The 20,847-nt window shown below is 41.7% G+C and overlaps 2 long non-coding RNA genes across 7 annotated transcripts in view; one reads left to right on the top strand and one right to left on the bottom strand.

Annotated features, from left to right (window-relative positions):
- The window catches only part of LOC149122370 (uncharacterized), a 132,424-nt gene extending 128,135 nt beyond the window's left edge, over window positions 1-4,289 (bottom strand). For all 4 annotated transcript variants that reach the window (XR_016220153.1, XR_016220156.1, XR_016220154.1 and 1 more), the window contains exons 1-2: window positions 3,931-4,289; window positions 3,465-3,627 (exon numbers count right to left, since the gene is read on the bottom strand). This is a non-coding gene — a long non-coding RNA (uncharacterized LOC149122370). The remainder of the gene's footprint in view (window positions 1-3,464; window positions 3,628-3,930) is intronic.
- A 76-nt stretch (window positions 4,290-4,365) lies between these two features.
- LOC149122371 (uncharacterized) overlaps window positions 4,366-20,847 on the top strand; it is a 53,632-nt gene continuing 37,150 nt past the window's right edge. For 2 of the 3 annotated variants that reach the window (XR_016220158.1, XR_016220159.1), the window contains exon 1: window positions 4,366-5,993. This is a non-coding gene — a long non-coding RNA (uncharacterized LOC149122371). The remainder of the gene's footprint in view (window positions 5,994-20,847) is intronic. The other variant, XR_016220160.1, reaches the window with a different exon arrangement.

The raw sequence follows: 20,847 nt of genomic DNA on the forward strand, positions 1-20,847 counted from the left end.
GGCGCATTAGCAGGGAGCAGGATCAGAACCATCCATATGGATGCCAACACCATAGGCAGAAGCTTACCCTTTCATGCCACAGCACCAGCACCCCTGGGAACTCCGATAGGTGATATTTGCATCCCAGAGTCATTTCACTGCTGTGCCAAATACCTGCACAAGTACGTAATATATTAATCATCTTAGAGCCATTTACCTTGCAAATTTGTTTAGTTGTCTGTTTCTAAGTGCTTACAAGTTAGCTCCATCTCACCAAATGTAATTTGTCATGGTTTTCCCTTTCTTCCATATTTCTGTCTCTGGCATTATCTCCAATCTACTAAATGTTGACACAAAGCTTTTCTTCATCTCTTCCTTTACATTCCTCAAGCAAGGCCTTGAATATTTCCCTATTTACACATGCGTGTGCTTATTTTCCTATTATAATTACTAACAATTCTTTTTTATTTATTATTTGAAAGGCAGAATTACAGAGAGGCAGAGACAGAGAGAGGTCTTCTATCCACTGGTTCACTCCCCAAATGGTAACAACAGCCAGAGCTGGGCCTATCCAAAGCCAGGAGTCAGAAGATTCTTCTGGGTCTCCCACACGGGTGCAGGGGCCCAAGGACTTGGGCCATTTTCTACTGCTTTCCCAGGCCACAGCAGAGAGCTGGATTGGAACAAGGAGCAGCTGGGTCTTGAACTGTTGCCTTTCAAAGCTTCAGGTTCACTTTTGGCATTTGGAAGTAGCTAGCCTTCAAGCTCCTCCAGTATAGACGTTGATTTTATTTCTTCCTTCAGTTTCTAAATCCCAGGTCAAGTGCATGTGTAGCTACATGGGGCCAGGTGTAAGCCTCTCCTACAGATCAATCATAATACATAGGAGGGGAGAAAGACAGGCACAGACTCCAATTTGTCTTCATGGGTTCCAGTTGTGTATGCTCTCCCCTGTTTCATTTTGAGTTATTCTTAACTGCTGGCCCTGCTGACCTACAGTTATTTCAACCATGATCAAATGCAAAGGTAACAAGTAGCCTTACATACAATTTTTCATGAACTCCCACAACTGTGACAATTCTAATTCATGTAACAATTCCTTTATTACTAAGTATGACCCTATTAATCTGATTAGCACAAATTGGTACCAGAAATAGGAATAGGATAACAGAAATTTAAGAATGTGTCCTGTTACTGAGTTTTGGCCTCTGTGGAACTGATACTCTTATTACATTTAAAGGCATTAATTATTTTGTTGTCCAGTGGTAATGAGCACAGTGATATACATGGTATACAACAACATTTGAATGGTCACTTGTAGACTCCTGTAGTCAGGTACCTACAGAAAGCCAGGCTTTAGATGATCAAGCAGTTGCTACCAGAGAATATTTTAGAGAGAATACAGAGTTTAATGGGATTGATTGGTTGCTTGTATGTATATGGGGGAACTTACAAAAGAAAATAATGAGTTCAAGACTTTAAGTTCTTAGATCAAGTTTCAAGTAAAGGACCAGAAAATTTTTATGACTGACCTGAAAGAAACTTTTATCCATATAGTCACAGACCTGAAATTTCTGAAAATATAGAATCTAATCTTTAAGACAGCTGAATTACATCACAAATTGAATTCATAATCTCCCAGGTCTCATGATAAAGCTGGAGTATTGGTTAATAAGGAATAAACCACAAAAATTTGGATGGGGACATATGAGCAGATTTTGTTGAAGTGAAAAAGCTGTAGGTTGGTGAACAAAAGTCTAACCTAAATCATCACAAAAGAGAATTGCATTTTCTCCACCAATGCCTCAAGTTGAGCAAGTTCACAAAGCCAGAGACCCTTGAATGAGAGGAAGCTGGGTTTTGAGGAAAGGCATTGCAACACAGCCTAAATTTCATGCTTTAAATATCCCTCCTGTAAGGGACCTACAGCCATTACCAGACTGACCATACTTTTGGGTGATTTTACTGACCGCTGGCTGTGAAATGACCATAATTCAAGTAGTGCCATATGCCTCTATGATCTGACAGAGTGGAAACTCATGGTGGGTAGATAATCAAGGGAGAGTGTGGATTTACACATCTCACCATGGCTCCAACAGCTCAAACTTACTCTGGTTATTTCCCTGGTTCTAGCAGGCATCTTTAACACTCACTCACTAAGCAACCATATGCCTGGAGCTTAGGGCTCAGGGCAAGCAAATTCACATTCTGATAGGTCATAGAACAACCCAGAGCTGTTTGTGGGTTTATATCACCTTTATTCTTAGTGACTGTGAGGAATGCACAAGGAACAGCCACTTACCCCCATCAGCAGTGGGGCCACAAGAAATACCCCCCTTTGTGTCCATGGCAGCTGTCAACACGTACACACACAGCCATCTACATACACCCACACATAGCCACACATTCACATACAGCCCTACCACAAACATCTGCATCTAACCACGTCCCCCAGTTGCTTTTCTATATCAGACTTGTGGACAGGTAGCTGGCCAAGCAGGCAGACCTGTGGGTTGCCATGACATTGGTTACCACGGTGGTACACAGATAGGCAGACACGGGCATAAAGGCATGGTAACTTCACCTTCCCAAGTTCTGAACAGTTAGAATTCCACATCAGTTCCTTGGCCCAGGTATTGAGTGTTTTATGACAGGAAATGTGAAATGGGAGCCCTTATAACTGCCTCTACCTGTCAAAACTATGTACCCAAAGTGATACTGCATTGCTGGAGGGGTTTGAGAAATAAGTGCCAACATCGAAGACAGAACAGTAGAGGCAATTCGTACCAAGATCCAACCCAACTTAACGATGAAAAAGTTTATGCGAATCTACTTTCTCCAAAATCAACTAGATTGTGATACCTTTTAGAGTTGCTTTCCCCAATGTGGCTTCATTGTTGGAGCAAATCAATACACCTGCTAACACCTGGTATGCCGTATCAATCTGGCAAAACCTTTTACCTCTATATCTAATGGTAAAGAACATAAATCTCCTTTCATTTCACAGAGCCAGCAATACACTTCCCCTTTGTCGCCACAGCAGCATATTGTACTCCAGTCCTGTGTCATAACCTAGATGACAGGGCCTCAAACAGCTTCACTAACCAGGACTTCACACTAATCCATTACATTGATGAGAATGTGTTGATTGAACCATGTCAGCAGGAGGTAGCAACCAGTTTAGACAGCTTTCAATGATATGTGTGTGCCAGAAGGTAGAAATTAATCCCACTAACATACAGAGGCCTGCCATCTTAGTGAAAGTTATGGATGCCTTGTGGCCTGGGTTATGCCAAGAGATTGCTTCCAAAAAACCAGGTGAGCTGTGGCATCTGGTCCCTACTGCCACAGGAAAGCCACTGAACACTTAGTGAGCCTCTAGATTTTTAGGGTAATATCCATATAATTTCATTGGCTCCTTTGACCCATTTACCAAAGGTTTTGCCAGTTTTGAGCAGGATTTAGAGTAAGGCTTTGTAACTTACCCAGGTGGCTGTGCAAGCTGTTTTTCCCCTGAGGCCCTTGACCTCAAAGATCCAATGCCGGGACCAGTGTTGTGGAGCAGCTGGTTAAGCCGCTGCCTGCAATCCCAGCGTCCCATATAAACACTGATTGCAGTCCCAGCTGTTCCACTTTTGATCTGGCTCCCTGAAAATGAGCCAGAAAAAGTAACTGTGAAAGAGTGGAAGATAATCCAAGTGCTTGAGCCCCTGAACCCACAGGGAGACCTGGAAGGAAGTCCAGGATCCTGGGTTTGTCCTGGCCCAGCCCTGGCCATAGCCACCATTTGGGAATGGATGGAAGCTCTCTCTCTCTTTCAAAATAAATAAACGAGTTGTTTAAAAAAAAAAAAAAAACAGATTGAATGGCACCTGACAGTCTATGGAAGATAAGCATGCTACATGTAAACTTTAGGAGGCCCCTTCTCTACCCTTCAACCACCCCACAAACCTTCAGGCTTTTGAAGCAAGCTGTCCCCTCCTCTGCAGGTAACTCAGAATCTGATTCTGGCTAGTCACAGGCCCTGCTGAAGGCTGAACGCTCAAGTGTGGACGCCAATATTTCATGGACTCATATTGTTTCCAAGAATTGGCTCTGCTACAGGGTTGGTCACAAAAGAAATTTCCATGAGTTTAGAAGCGCAAGCGACATTCACAGTTACTGATCCCAAGTCTCACTTGCTGGCTCGGAAAGTCTGCCTGGAGGGGAGCTTGTGATGAGGTCTTTGGTGAGTCTGCATGTCGGGACTGGGACCCCCCACACCTGGGGACTGCTAGAGTGGGCTGAAGTGGGCGTTTCCCTTCCCCAATGTAGTCAGTTAGGCTCCCCCAGGCCCTGGCAGTTAGGGTCTGGTTAATTAGTTTCTCCTGGACTCGGGCTTTGTTAAGGAGAAGAATCCTCTAGCAGACTTCAGAACGGTTCATTCCATCTGCTCCCCAACACTTGCTGGAAGCACATGGGGAATTTTTCTCGGATATTTACTCTAAGAACCTGATTGAGGCCCTACTTTACAAAAGTCAGGGGGCTCCCCTGTAACTCAGATTTGGCCACCCTGGATTTTTCTTTCTTTTACGAAGTCAGTTCTTCATTTTCTTCTTCGTCCATTAACAGTAGTCTGCCTCTTATCACTCTGGTATAGGCTTCTAAGACTGTATTCCCAACTAATTGTGTAACAGGTTACTTTAGTTTCTGTTCTGTAAAGGTGTAAAGAGTTCCAACAAAAGATTTCAAAGTAGGTTTTTTCCTTTGCACATGCTCATACTGTCAACTGCTAAAGGGAATAGTCTGATCATGATGCTGAATACATTTCTTTATAACATATGCTCTGAAAAGTTAGTCCACTATGAAGCCATCCTGGTAAACTCCGAAAGTGTGAAGTTAGAATTCTTCACAGTGATGCCAGGTTCCATCCGGAATTTATTTACAAGCTGTGGGGAGCAACTCGGACTAGACTAAGTTACTGGAATTAAGACTTATTCTATGCATCTGCTCTCCCACAATATGGCGCTGGGAGAAGAGTAAACAACTTCTACACAGGTGCCTCCAGTTCGACCAATAACCTGCAGGAGCTGATCCTGCTCCTGATTGGAGGAGAGCAGCGTACTCGGCATGTGGGTAGCAGAGTTGGGATTGGTGGAAGAGGACTATAAAGGAGGAGAGAGACAACATGCACCAGGAACATCTAAGGGGAACACCTGAGGAACATCTGAGCAGCCCCCGAGAGAGCAGGCCAGCGGTTTGCCGCTCCCCCGCGAAAGTGGGGAAAGTGGCAGGGGGGCCCGCCCCTCCACGGAGGTGGAGGGACGGCAGCCAACCCGGGAAGGACCAGCAGCAAACCCGGGAAGGGCCGAGCAGACGAAAGAACAGCTCAGGGTCCTGTGTCGTTCCTCCACGAAGAGGGGGAGCGACACAAGCTACTCAGAGAAGCCATTGTCCTCAGCTTCTGACAGTTACTGTTGGGACCTCCAGAAGCTCACCATTATAGGAGTCATCCAAGCAAGAACACAGATTATTTGATTATAAAAATGTTGGTACATCCTGTGCAATACAGTTAAATTGAATAATAGTACCAGATAAAATTACAGGTGGGAGTCAAGCTGTGTATTATCCATTATTAAGTACAATCAATAAGTGATTTAATCCTCTTGAATGAAAACGAAGAGTTCTCAGGGTCTTCGAATTCAGGTATTGGCTGTCGAGACGCCGAGTGTAGGGAGGGTTCAGAAAGCTGCCTTTCCCCATGAAAAATAGTAGTATTCTGTGGCCGAGGGGTGGCCGCTGGGATAGGGCTTCCCACCATCGCAGCCAGAACTCCTTAAGTGGAATCTGGTGGGAGCGCCGATGCACGCCTAACGCAGCTGCAGCGTGGAACAGCACCGGAGAACCGGCCGGCTGCTCTTACCAAGAGCCATTCAAGGGCCATCGGCGCTCAGTTTCTCTCGTGCTGTTTCAAGCTTGTGCACTGGAACCCGAGGGTGCGGTTTACTACTGGCTCCTCACTGTCTGTCGCCCCAGTGAGTAAAGGGAAATCAATCCTCCCAAACGGACTTACAGGAGGACTTGGGGACATTTATGAGCGTTATGTGTGACTGTGGGTTTGGAGTTCTGGTAGCGCGACGGCTGGCGGAGCCGGCTTACATTACAGGCTTTTGTTATTTTTATCTTGATATTTGTTGTGAGGTTTGGTGGAGCTTCTTTGAATCTGTGGCTGGAGTTCTTTTGGCAGTCAGTGGACAGTATCTTTCTCGCGAAAGTGTTTAGCCCCTTTGCGTCTCTGCTGAGGTTTTTTCACAGACAATGGACCTTTGTATTCGTTGCATAGGTCAGTTGTACACTTTTCTGAATATTTTTCCTTTTATCATTTTATGTTTGTCTAGGTATTTTAGAAGTTCTGTGTTCTACCTTACTGGTGATCGTTCACGGTTTTGTGTGGTTACTCTTGTTGATTGAGTTGCATTTTAGCTTAGGTTGGGGTTCTCTGGCTAAATTCCCCAACTCTATTTTCTTGAACATACTAATGTCTAAGCCTGTGTCTGATGACCTCTCTATCTGAAACACCTGTGTGTGGGAAATTGTGAGTAACAGGAGGCTTTCTCTTGAGCGTCTTTTTTCTGCTGGGTAGGGAAGATATGGGCGGACCACCTCCTTTCACTCAGGGATTGACGGAGGCTCTGTTTTTAGAAGACTTGAGCATTTTTGGTCTACCCCTCATTTCTAAGAAACGCCATCAGGGAACTAACTAAAATTTTTAGGTGTTTCATGGGGCCCTTAGCCGACTTTGACTCTTACTTTTCTCTCCCCAGCTCTTACTTCCTCAATATTTTGACCCTATATAAATCTTACATATTAACAAATGCCTCAAAGGGGAAAATGCATGGACAGTCAGGTTTAAGAATAAGCATTCTAGCTGGCGCCATGGTTCACTAGGCTAATCCTTCACCTGCGGCGCCGGCACACGGGGTTCTAGTCCCGGTCAGGGCACTGGATTCTGTCCCGGTTGCCCCTCTTCCAGGTCAGCTCTCTGCTGTGGCCAGGGAGTGCAGTGGAGGATGGCCCAAGTGCTTGGGCCCCGCACCCCATGGGAGACCAGGATAAGCACCTGGCTCCTGCCTTTGGATCAGAGCAGTGCACCGGCCACAGCACACCGGCCGCAGCGGCCATTGGAGGGTGAACCAACGGCAAAGGAAGACCTTTCTCTCTGTCTCTCTCTCTCACTGTCCACTCTGCCTGTCAAAAAATAAAAATAAAAAAAAAAGAATAAGCGTTCTATGTTTTTGGCTCCACAGCTGCATTGTACATTTCTTTAATGCCCTCAAATTTTGAGGGGGGGTGTAGGAGAACAGGGAGAGGACATTTTACTCAGATCTCCTGGTCACTTTGTGTGGTCATTTTTATGTGTATCTGCCTATGCCACCAAAATGCCTTTCTTGTTTTCTACATTTCATCTTTACCAAAAGGCCTATTTTTTACACGAGTATTTTTCTCATTTTACCTTCAAAACAAGTTCATTGTCTGCTTCCTGAAAGTGGATGGATCCGGGTATTCACACAATTGCTGATGGTGCAACAGTGTTATTTTTATAACTTCTCATTACAAGGCCAGAACAAGCTCTCACTGAGTACTTCCACATTTTTAAATCAACAGGTGTCCTTGATGATAAATGAGAACTGATGAGCAACTACAGTGAAAATTTATATTCACTTTTAATGACCTACTTGTTCAGCTTTTTAAATTACCATTAATTTCAATGCCATCAATTCTTGATTTTCATATACTTCACTTAGCAAAGAAGAGGATAGATAATTGAAAACTCAGATAATTCAGTATCTCTTTTGGACCACTCGTTTTTTTAAATTTCTCTCCAAATTTTAATTTATTAACCAGAGATCTTACTATACCAAATATACTCGTGTAACTGGAGACACACTGATACATAAGATAATTCCCAAAGATAAAAGGGAAAGTAGGGACTGGCATGGTGGTACAGCGGGATAAGCTGTCACCAGTGATGCCAGCATCCCATATGGGTGCTGGTTTGAGTCCTGGCTATTTCACTTCTGATATGGCTCCCTGCTAATGTGCCTGGGGGAAAAAAGCGGAAGGTGGCCCAGGAAGATGAGTCCCTGCACCCATGTGGGAGACCTGGAGAGAATTCCAGGCTCCTGGCTTTGGCCAGGCACAGCCCTGGCCCTTGAGGACATCTAGGGAGTGAATCAGCAGATGGAAGACCTCTCTCTCTCTCTCTCTTTCTCTCTCTCTCTCTCTCTATATATATATATAAAACTCTGCTTTTCAAAAAAATGTTTTTTTAAAAAAATGGGGAGGGGAATGAAAAGGGATAAAGCAGAGGCCCTTAATAAAATCTACACATGGAGCTGGCGCTGTGGCATAGTGGGTAAAGCCACCGCCTTCAGTGCCGGTATCCCATATGGGCACTGATTCGAGTCCTGGCTGCTCCACTTCTGATCCAACTCCCTGCGATGACCTGGGAAAGCAGTAGAATTTGGCCCAAGTCCTTGGACCCCTGCACCCACGTGAGAGACCCAAAAGAAGCTCCTGACTCCTGGCTTCGGATTAGCACAGTTCTGGCTGTTGTGGCTTTCTGAGGAGTGAACCAGCAGATGGGTGATCTTTCTCTAACTCTGCCTTCCAAACAAATATTTAAAAGAATCTACACATGAAAAAATTATCCCCAATGTGAAGGGAAATTGTTAGGTAGCTACTACAAGCTGGGCACTTGAGATACATTTTTGGTCTTTACAAGAGCTTTGTGGGGAAATATCCATTTACATATTAAAAAATCTACCCGGTAAAGTTAAGACATGTGTTTGGAGACTTCAAGCTGACGGCATAACTTGCTAAAAGGATGCAAATCTTTCCCATTAATAGAAAGATCACAACCTTTTTGCATTATAATTTCATCCAAAACCATGTCAAAAACATCTACAAGGTCTTGAATAGATTAAAAAGGCAGTCTAGGAACACTTGGCTGGTTTTGATCCTTATTTTTAGTTAACGTTTGTTGATCATTTTAGATTCTCATGGAGCTGTAAGAAATAACAGAAATCCCATATACCCTTTACCTGTTTCCTCCAGTGGGGTCATCTTGTTAGACTATATCACATCATCACAGCTGGGTTCGTCACAGTCCACTGATCCTGTTCATACCAGCCCAGTTACACTTGTGCTCCTTTGTGTGTGTATTTAGTTATATACAATTTTATTACATGGGTAGGTTTACATATCACCACCAAAGTTAAGCTATCACAAGGATCTGCCAAGTCAATCTGTTAAAACCACATCAACTTCCTTTCTATTCTCCTTTTGAGGTTCTTAAATACTGGCAACCACTAATCTCTTGTCTATTCCCAAAATTTCATCATTTCAAAAATGTTACATAAAGTGAAATCATACAATATATAACCTTGTTGGTATATTCTTCACTTTCTGAATTCCTAGAGATTCATCATAGCTATTTCATGAATCAATAGTTTTTTCTCTGTTATTGCTAGCTAATTATCTGTTTATGGATTTACTATATAGTTTGGTTAATCATCCAACTATTCAAAGACATCTTCATTCCTGGTTTTTAGCTTTTATGATTAAAACTTTCATTGGTATTCATGTATAGATTTTTATATGAATATAAGTTTTGATTTTTGTGGGGATAGTGACCAATAGTGCATTTGCTGGACCATGTGATAAATTGCATGTTAGTCTTATAGAAACTGCAGAACTCTCCCAGAGATATTCTACCATTTTTCATCCCACTAGCAGTGTATGAGTGATTTCATGTTTCCATATCTTTACTAGTATTTGATATTGCCACTGTTTCTCATTCTGTTAGGTATATAATATCTCTTAAATACTTATTTTTATTTGAAAGGAGGGGATACAGAGAAAGAGACAGACACAAAGGTCATTGTAACTACTAGTTCACTCCCCAAATGCCCACAACAGCCAAGTACTTGGACCATAATTTGCTGGCCTCCCACAGTGTGCATTAGCCAGAAACAGGACTCAAAACCAGGCATTCTTGGGGGCTGGTGCTATGGCATAATGGGTAAGGCTGCTGCCTGCAGTGCTGGCATCCCATATGGGTACCACTTCAAGTCCTGACTGCTCCACTTCCAATCCAGCTTTCTGCTGTGGCCTGGGAAAGCAGTGAAGGATGGCCCAAGTCCTTGGGCCCGTGCACCCATATGGGAGACCTGGAGGAAGCGCCAGGCTCCTAGCTTCAGATCAGTGCAGCTCTGGCCGTTGTGGCCAACTGGGGAACAAACCAGCGGATAGAACACCTCTCTTTTGCTCTCTGCCTCTCCTCCTCTCTATAATTCTGAATTTCAAATAAATAAATAAATCTTAAAAAAAAAACAAACAAACAAACACAGGTATCTGGGAGCTGTGTCTGCAGCATAGTATTCTAAGTCTCCACCAATGGTGCTGGTATCTGTATGGGTGCTGGTTGGAGTCTCAGCTGCTCCTTTTCTGATCTCTGCTGTGGCCTGGGGAAGCAGTAGAAGATGGCACAAGTGCTTGGGCCCCTGTACTCTCTTGGGAGACCTCAAAGAAGCTCCTGACTCCTGTCTTCAGCTTGGCTCAGCTCTGGCTGTTGTGGCTATTTGGGGAGTGAACCAGAAGATGGAAGATCTTTCTCGCTGTCTCTCCCTCCCTCTCTCTATAATTCTACCTCTCAAATAAGTAAAAATGAACAAAAAAGGCATTGTGATATGGGATATGGGTATCTCAGGTAGCATCTTTTTTTCACTTTAAAGAATAATTTTATTTATTTTGAAAGAGAGGAGTTACAGAGAGAAGTAGAGCAAGAGAGAGAGCAAGAGAGAGAGGTGTCTTCCATTCTGCTGGTTTACTCCCCAAATGACCATAACAGCCAGAGATGAGCTGATGTGAAGCCAGGAGCCAGGAGCCTCTTCAAGGTCTCCCACGTGGGTGCAGGGGCCCAAGGACTTGGGCCATCTTCTACTGCTTTCCCAGGCCACAGCAGAGAGCTGGATCGGAAGAGGAACAGCCAGGACATGAACCAGCACCCATATGGGATCCTGGTGCTACAGTCTGGGGCTTTAACCGGCTATGCCACAGCGCCAGCCCCATCAAGTAGCATCTTAACCACTGTACCAAATGCCTGACCCTAATGTTACCTTTGCGGTTTTAATTTGCATTTACTTGATGGCCATGCATACTTTCCTTCTTTTCTTTTCTTTCTTTTTTTTTTAAAGATAGAATTACACAGAGAGGTAGAGACAGAGAGAGAGAGGTCTTCCATCTGCTGGTTCACTCACCAATTGGCCGCAACAGCTGGAGCTGCACTGATCTGATGCCAGGAGCTTCTTCTGGGTCTCCCACATGGGTGCAGGGGCCCAAGGACTTGGGCCATCTTCTACTGCTTTTCCAGGCCATAGCAGAGAGCTGGATTGGAAGGGGAGCAGCCAGCACTAGAACCGGCACCCATATGGGATGCCGGCATTTCAGGTCAGGGCATTAACCCGCTGCGCCAGTGCCGGCCCCACTTTCCTTATTTTCATCTATCACAGAGATTTGCATTATTAATGATTAGAAGAATAAAAGTAAACTTGATTACATAAAAAAACCTTAAATTTTCTTCTCCATTGAGATGGCCATTCCTCTTGACACTTCTTATCACTAAATTTCCTGATTCAAAATTGTGATTATGATAAAGATGTTTGAGTGGATGTTGCACTTTTATCTTCCTCTGTGATGAACTTCACATTTACACTAAAGTAGCATCATGGACTGGCACGTGCTCATCACCGCCAGTTTCAGTTGTTATCAAAATCCAATGTGATTTCATTTATCTCTCCTATTATTATTTGACTGGGCATTTTTAATGTTTTATATCAGTCATTTTAAATTTACACAATAAAAACTGTGAAGTAGTAATATAAAGAGCTCCATGTAGCCCTCATCACATTTCCATCATTAACATTTCATATCCTTTCTCACAATTAGTGAACCACACCCAGATTCCTTCCTTTAACCCAAATATCCTTTAATCTCTCCCAATCTCTAGTGATCAGTGTTCTGTGTTTATATGTGTTTTAGCTTCCACATATAAGAGTGAACATACAGTATTGTGTCTGGCTAATTTCATTCAACATGATGTCTTCAAGTTCCATCTGTTTTGCTGCAAGTGACAGGATTTCATTTTCTTATAGCTGAATCTTATCACATTGTGTGTATATACCACATTTTCTTTATCCATTCATTGATGATGGATACTTTGGTTAGTTCCCTATGGCTGTTGTGAAAACTGCTGCTATAAACATGGTGGAACAGATATCTCTTTGATATGAAGTTCATGTTTTTTAGGTCTATACCCAGTAGTGGGATTGTTTGATCATATGGAAGTTCCACTTCCGTATTTTAAGAAGTTGCCATACTGTTTTAGCAGTGGCTGCAATAATTTACATTCCCATCAATAGTGTAGAAGAGTTCCCTGTCTACATCCTCATCAACATTTGTTGCTCTGTTTCACAATAGCCATTCTGACAGGGGTGAGGTGATATTGTGGTTTTGAACTGCATTTCCCTTATAGCTAGTGTTATCCAGCAATTTTGTATTACATTTAGTGGTCATGTATATTTCTTCTTTTCAGAACATTTTGAGTTCTTGGACTATTTCTTAATTGATTTTGTTTTTGAGTTGATAATATATTCTGGATTATTAGTCCTTTGGTAAATAGCTTTCAAGTATTTTCACCTGTTCTGGTGAATGTGCCTTCACTCTATTGTTTCCTTGGCTGTGCCTAAGCTTCTGCGTTTGATATAATCTTATTTGTCTAGTTTTGCTTTTGTTGCCTGTACTTTTGGGGTCTTAGCCAAGAAGTTATTACCAATGCTTTGAAGCACTTCCCCTATGTTTTATTCTAGAAATTTCTGGACTTACATTTATATCTTTAATCCATATTGAGTTGATTTTGGTTTATGGTGGTGGTGGTGGGGTTAATTTCATTCTTCTAAATACATATATTCGCTTTTGCCTGCATGATATTTTGAGAAAACTATCCTTTCTCCAATGCATGTTTTTGGCACCTTTTTCAAAAATCGGTTGGTTGTATGTAGGTAGATTTATTTTTGGGCTCTGTATCTCATTCCATTGATCTATGGGCTGGTTATTATACCAGTAAGATGCTATTTGCATTGCTAGTTCAGTATGTCTTGAAATCAGATATTATGATGCCCCTTGCTTGTTTTGTTGTTGTTGTTTTTTTCTTTTTATGCTCAGGATCACTTTGGCTATTCTGGGTTTTGGATCTTTTTCTGCTTTAGGTAGTATGGACATTTTAATGTTATTTTTTTAAAAGGTTTTATTTGAAAGGCAGAGTTATAGAGAGAGGGAGAGACAGAGAGAAAGTTACTAAATCTGCCAAATGACAGCAATGTCTGGAGCTGTGCTAATCCAAGTCCGGGATCCCAGAGGTTCTTCAGGGTCTCCTACTTGGGTATGGGGTCCAAGCACTTGAGCCATCTTCCACTGCTTTCCCAGGCCATATGGAGAGAGCTGGATTGGAAGAGGAGCAACTGGGACACAAACTGGAACCCACGTGGCATGCCAGTGCCACAGTGGGAGGCTTAGGCTACTACTCCACAAAGCCAGCCCCAATAGTGATTCTTATAATCCATCAGCATGATCTCTTTCCTCCTTTTGTCCTTGATTTTATTTTTTCATCAGTGTCACACAATTTTCATTGTAGAGATCTTTCACTTCTTTTGTTAAATTTATTATGAAATATCTGATTTTAAGCTATTGTGAATGGGATTTCTCTTCCAGCAACATCATTGCTGAGATATAAAAATTGCTACTACATTTTTGTGATTTTCTGTATCTTGTGACATTAATGAGTTACCAGTTCTAATAGCTTTCTAGTGCAGTGTTTAGGGTTTTCCGTGTGCAACATCATGTAATCTGCAAACAGATATTCTGATTTCCTCCTTTCCAATTTCTATGCCCTTTATTTCTCCCTCTTCTCTAATTATTCTAATACTTCCAATATTACATGGAGTTAAGAGTGGTGAAAGTGCATCTCCTTGTCTTGTTTCAGATCTGAGAGAGTATGTTCAGCTTTTCCCCACTCAGAATGATATGAGCTGTTGGTTTGTCAATTATAGCCTTTAACATTTTGAAGTACATTCCTTCTATTTCTAATCTGTGGAAGGAATTTAATGATGAAGGGATATTAAATCTTGTAAAATGCTTTCTCGGTATGTATTAAGATCATATCGTTTTTTGTTCTTCATTCTGTTGGATTTATGCTTATTGAATTTTTTTTCAAGTGTTGAACCACGCTTACATCCCTGGGATAAATCCCACTTAATCATGATGTGTGATCTTTCTAATGTAGTATTGGACTCAATTTGCTAATACTTTGTTGAAAATTTTTGCATCTATGTTGAAAATGTTTGTATCTGTGTTTACCAAGGGTATTGACCTGTAGTTTTCTCTTATGTTGTTGCTTTGTTTGGTTTTAGTTTCAGTTCAATGACTCAAAGTGGCACTCATATGGGATACCAGCAACAAAAGTGGTGACTTAACCTGCTACTCCTCCTTTTTAATTTCTTCAGTGACCCATTGGTCATTCAGTAGAATATTGTTTACTTTCCATGTATATGTAAATGTTCTTGTTTTTTATTCCTTTTTGGTCTGAGAAGATAACATGATATGATTTCAACCTTTTTAAATTTACTGAGACATGATTTGTGGCCTAATATATGGTCTATCCTAGAAAATGTTTCATGTGCTAATGAAAATAATGTATATTCTAGAACTTTGGGTGAAATGTTCTGTAAGTAAGTTAAGTACACTTGTTCAATAGTATGGTTCATTTCCAAAGTACCTTTGACTTTTTTTCTGTGTGACTGACCTGTCCATTGATGATGGTGGGGTGCTGAAGTCCCCCACTATTAATGTGTTGGGTATATTATATTTCCCTTTTAGTTGTAATATTTGCTGTGTATATCAGGGTGGTCTTGTGTTGGGTGCATATATATTTTATTGTTGAATCAGTTCTTTTTTTTCTTTAAGTATTTGTTCATTTGAAAGGCAGAGTTAGAGGCAGAAGCAGAGAGAGAGAGAGGTCTTCCATCTGCTGGTTCACTCTCCAAGTGGCTGCAATGGCTAGAGCTGGGCTAAATCTGAAGCAAGCAATCAAGAACTTCTTCTGGGTCTCCCATTTGGGTTTAGGAACCCAAGGACTTGGATCCTCTTCCACTGCTTTCCCAGGCCATAGTAGAGAGCTAGATCAGAAGAGGAGCAGCCGGGACTAGAACTGGCACAGATATGGGATGCTGGCATTGCAGGTGGCCACTTTACCCATTTTGCCATAGTGCTGGCCCCAAATCAAATGTTTTATCAATATAAAATATGCTTTCTTAGTACAGTTCTCAATTTAAAGTCTATTTTGTCTGATGTGTATAGCTATTCCTGTTAGTTTTTGGTTTCCATTTGTATGGTATATCCTCTTTTAGCCCTTCTACAGTCTGTGTATCTTTACCTTTGAAGTAAGTCTCTTGTAGGCAGCACAGAGCTGGGTATTTATAGTCCATTCATTCAACCTATAGCTTTTGACCACGCAACTTATTTATATTGAAGGTTAACATTTATAGATAAGAAGTATCTCCTGACATTTTGTTGATTGGTTACTGATTGTATCTGCTGTGTTAGTGGATTTGGTACTGTCATGTGTTCCCATATGTTCACTTCTAATATAGGACTCCTTCAGGATTTCTTGTGAGGTAGCTTGAATGGGGATGAATGCTCTGCTTTTCCATATCAGGGAAATACTTTATTTCTTCACTCCTAAAGGATACTTTTATTGGATATAATCTTCATTGGAAGTTTTTTTCTTTTTTTCTTTTTGAGATCTTCAGTATATCATCCCCCTTCTCTTCTGCCCTGTGGGACTTCTGAGAATAAGTCTAATTGCTTTTCCTTTATATATAACTTGGCTTTTTTTTTCTCTTACTGCCTTTAGGGTCTCTCCTTTCCTTTAACTTTTTTTTTTTTTTTTTTTGACAGGCAGAGTGGACAGTGAGAGAGAGAGAGAAAGGTCTTCCTTTGCCATTGGGTCACCCTCCAATGGCCGCCGTGGCCGGCGCACTGCGCCGATCCAAAGCCAGGAGCCAGGTGCCTCTCCTGGTCTCCCATGCGGGTGCAGGGCCCAAGCACTTGGGCCATCCTCCACTGCCTTCCTGGGCCACAGCAGAGAGCTGGACTGGAAGAGGAGCAACCGGGACAGAATCCGGCACCCCGACTGGGACTAGAATCCAGGGTGCCGGTGCTGCAGGTGGAGGATTAGCCTATTGAGCCGTGGCACCGGCCACTTTCCTTTAACTTTTGACAGTTTTATGGTAACATGCCTTGGAGAAGAACTTTTTGAGTGTGGGTCGAATCCTTTCAGTTTCCAATATCTCAATGTCCATATCTGTTTCAAGATTTTGACATTTTCAATGATTATATCATTTGGTAGATTCTCAATGTTTTTCCTTTTCTTCTCCAAGTATCCATATAATATGAATATGTATTCATTTAACAGTACATCACTTAGGCTTTTGTTTTTGGAGTTATTTTTTTCTGATTGGATTATTTTAAGTCTTGTCTCCAGGTCTGATTCTTTCCTCCACTTGATCAAATCTGCTTTTGTAGCTCCTAGTTGAATTGATTTTATTGAATGAAGTTTTCAGCTCTGAAGTTTTGGTTTTGTTCTCTTTAATGACTTAGATTTCTTTACTGAATGTCTATTTCATATCATTTCTTTAAACTTTTATCTGTGTTCTCTTGCATCTCATTGAGTTTCCTTAGTATTATTTTTCAAATCCTTTTCAGGCATTTCATAGACTTCTTTCAGATTGGGTTCTGTTTCTGGAGAATTTTGTGTTCTTCTGGAGGTTTCATCCTGCCTTCATGTTTTCTGTGTCCCAAGATTGATGTCTGCACCTCTGGCATAACTGTTCCTCCTTACTTTTACAGCATGGGTCTTGTGGGGAAAGAGTTTTATTTAGACGAAATGTATGGTCACTTGGGATTGTTGATCTGGCTTTGGTTTTAGGTAAGCCCAGAAATGTAACCTCTGATAATGTTTTTTGGTGATGATCAGTGTCAGAAAAGCCTGTAAGAGCCACAATTGTCTAGTCTGCAACAGTGTGTGGAGGGGTAGCATAACTATAAAGTGCACGTTAACGGGGCCAGCGCTATGACACAGTGGCTAAGCCTCTGCCTAGGTTTCCGGCATTCCATATGGGTGACAGTTCTATCCTGGATGCTCTTCTTCCAATCCAGCTCTCTGCTGTGGCCTGGGAAAGCAGTGGAAGATGGCCCAGGTGCTTGGGACACCCAGGGTAAGCTCCTGGCTCCTGGCTTCAGATGGGCACAGCTCCAGCCATTGTTGCCATTTGGGGAGTGGACCAGCAGATAGAAGACCTTCACTCTGTCTCTCCCTCTCTGTAACTCTACCTCTCAAGTAAATAAAATCTTTTTTTAAAAAAGTGTATATTAACTTCCAAAAGTATGCCTTTAGTCCCCAGAGTTGAGTGTCAGTCAGACTAGGATTTTTCATGGCTACAGCAATGTGCTGTGGGACACAGAGAGGGCTGTACACTTCTCTTAACAAGCATGAGTGATACTGGGGCTGACGGTACCAGTAGCTATGGCCCTCAGATTAGATGATGTGGGTAGGACTTTCCCCATGTCCTATTGTGTGGTCATGACTAACACTGTGGCTTATAGCGCCAAGAACTCAAGGTCCAGACCTGGGAGATGTTAAGAGAAATTTCCCCCAGTCCAACAGTGTGAATAGAGGTTACACTGGGGATTGTACACTGGTAGATATGGGTCTAGAGAACTGAAATGCAAGTAGATTCTTCCTTAAGTCCTGCAGAGTGTGTTCCAATGACTCTGAAAAATATAGTACTAGGCACTGTCCTGGAGCTGCAGAATACAGTGGGGTCCTTACCCAGGTCTTACAGGGTGAATGACAATTATTCCAGGGATTGCAGACCAGCAGTCACCAGCCTGAAACTGAAGAGTGTATGTAGAACCCTCTAGATCCCACAGGTGAGTATGAGTTATCCTAGGGGTTACAGTACCAGCAATGAAGCCCCAGAGTTGCAGGGTACAGAGGGGGCCTGCCCCCAACTACCTGAAGGCATGCAAGAATGATCTTGGCACTTGTGCTGTGGCCCCACACCATCCTGTGATGAGAACTGCAGAAGTGGCATCTCCCATCTGGTCCTTTGGGATTGTGTATGAGCTGCTACTAGTGACTAGTCCCAGGAAGCCACAACTATCTTCCCTAGATAGCACAGAGCAAACAAGTGTAGCTCTGGGCTTGTGCCCAGAATTCCATCAGCTGCAGGATTCCATTGGATACAGAATTCTGTTGCCTGCTGTATGCCCTGGAAAGTGTCCTTGTCTCCTGAGACTTCTGCTAGTGATAAGGCTTGCTTGCTTTCTCCTGGGACAGGTGGAGTTTACTAACTTCTCTGCCTCAGTTTGTATTGTGTTTGTTCCTCTTTCTACTGGCTTTCAGAACTGTCATGCTGTTTGCAGATCTTGTCACTTCCTTACTGAAGTGGTTCCCTCAGTCTCTTTGTTTCTGATATTTTATATATAGACCTCTTTTATAGTAAGATGGTGCTCTCCAGCCAGGGAGTGATGGTAGCAGTGTCAGGTGGTAGCAGTGTGCTTTGTTTCTATCTCTCTGCTGATTTTTGGAGTCTCTGTGCCATTTGCAATTCTTGTTCTCTATTAGTTCTAATATTTTAGTACCTTTTTCCTGGCAAGATGGTATCTGCTGCCAGAGTGCCCAGGTCAACAGCATTTTTAAGCAGATCTTCTGGTCTTGTCATTTCGCCCACATATTAATACATTTTCTGATGAGGTCAAGTCATGAGGTTGCCTTGATTGGAGGTTGTGGAGCAAAAGCTCAAAATGATTTCTCCTGGTATTGCTAAAAATACAACTGATACTTACAAAATGTGGTTCATTTGGCAGCTGAGGGTCCTAGAATGTGTTGAATTATTTTTAACATATTCTTTTTCTGAACCACACATAGGATCTATACCTATGGGTAGATTGATCTGTTTGTGCTATGTTCTTGACAAAATGCAAAAAAAAATTTCCTAAAGATTATATAATGAGATAAATGAGGGCTCAATTGTATGTACAGGACAGTTTTAATAAGTTCCATTTACTAGAAAGGAAAAGAATTTAAATTTATGCCCAAATTAACTTGTATAAACCTGTTCTGCTCTGCCACCAACTTGGATGTCCTTGGAACGTTTTTGCTTCTCCTTGATACTACAGATGACAATGAGGTCGTTTCACAATTGCTTCTTTTCTGAAAAACACAGCTGGCTCATTTGGTTAGCTGCATTTCCTGAGTAACCAGAGCATTTCAATTGACCCCTTCACAACAGATTGGATCTATGGAATATACTTCCACAATAAAACTTCTCTAATCAAATGACAACAATAGCCATTGAGTGGTATGCTCCTTATTCTGAGCCAGGATTATTGTATTTCATGTCCTTTCAATAATTCTATTTTCTCACTGAAACTTGAAAGTTCAGATTTTCTCATATTGGGCATAAATGATGGTTGATTTTTGTTCTTTACCCACTGCTTAACAAGAGTTTTGCATTATTTGTAGCAGATGTCCTTTTGTGTTTTTTTTTTTTTTGTACAGATCATACATAATAAGTCAAATTACTTGATATTCTATTTTGTGGGACTTTGTTCTTGATTGTCAAAAGTCACTTTAGTTTAAGTGTGCTTTACACATTTTATTGAATAGCATGGGGTATATTTAGGGATCATTGATTATAGGCAAGTATAAAATATAATTTCAAGCTTCTTCAAAATCTTTCATCATACTCATACTCTATGGAAAAAGAAAATTCAACACAACTATAAGTTAACACTTAAGAGATTTAAGATTAATAAGATTATTTTTAAGAGCTATTATTAAATATTTTTATTATTAAGATTATTTAAGAGCTTTTTCTCCAAGAATAGGTCTTTGTTTCATTATTGCCTTTCCCCTAGCATCTAGCCATTCTGCTGTTCCATAGCAGCCACTTTATACTGGTTAGCAATTTGTTGCCATTCAGCTTTACATCTACCCATCATTACCTTTTCAAGATAATGGAGATGAGCTCTGCAAATACTACTCCTTTGCCAACCGATTTTTATTCTTCATTAATAAAAGGTACTAGAGCAAGAGCTTTTTCCTCCTAGTTCTTGTGTGCTACTTTAAAACATGTACTATTTACTGACAGTGAGGTGAATGGCAGGTAGGCAGGCAGAGAGCTCCCATCCACTGGTTCATTCCTCAGGTACCCACAGGAGCAAAACTGGGCTCAAAGCTGGGAGCCAGGAACTCAATCCAGATGTCCCACGTGAGTGGCAGGGGTGTCATTACTTGAGCCGTCACTGGCTGCCTACTAAGATCTGGACTAGCAGTAAGCTAGTGCTATGACCCAGGGCTGAGAATTGAACTTGCGTACCCCAATGTGGGACAAGAAAGGATTTCGAATGCTTTCATCACAGAGATATGTTAAATGTTCAAGGGTATAGATTATATATGAACTATATACATATATAGAAACACCACATGGTACCCGTAAATATGTATATCCAATACAGGATGCAAATATTGCAAGTGGCAACTTAACTCTTTGGGCAAAAGCAGCCCCTTGTATAACTTTTTAAAAACAAAAATATATTTACTTAGAGTATATAGTTCATTTAATTCCTGCTCCTTACAATTGCATTGTCAGGAAATGGTGCTTAATGTCTAAATTCTCACTTTCTACTTTCTGCTGCTTCCTTTCT

Source organism: Oryctolagus cuniculus, chromosome 14 (genome assembly GCF_051225735.1).
Source record: "Oryctolagus cuniculus isolate XC-2025 breed Fujian yellow rabbit chromosome 14, ASM5122573v1, whole genome shotgun sequence".
Classification (NCBI taxonomy): Eukaryota; Metazoa; Chordata; class Mammalia; order Lagomorpha; family Leporidae; genus Oryctolagus; species Oryctolagus cuniculus.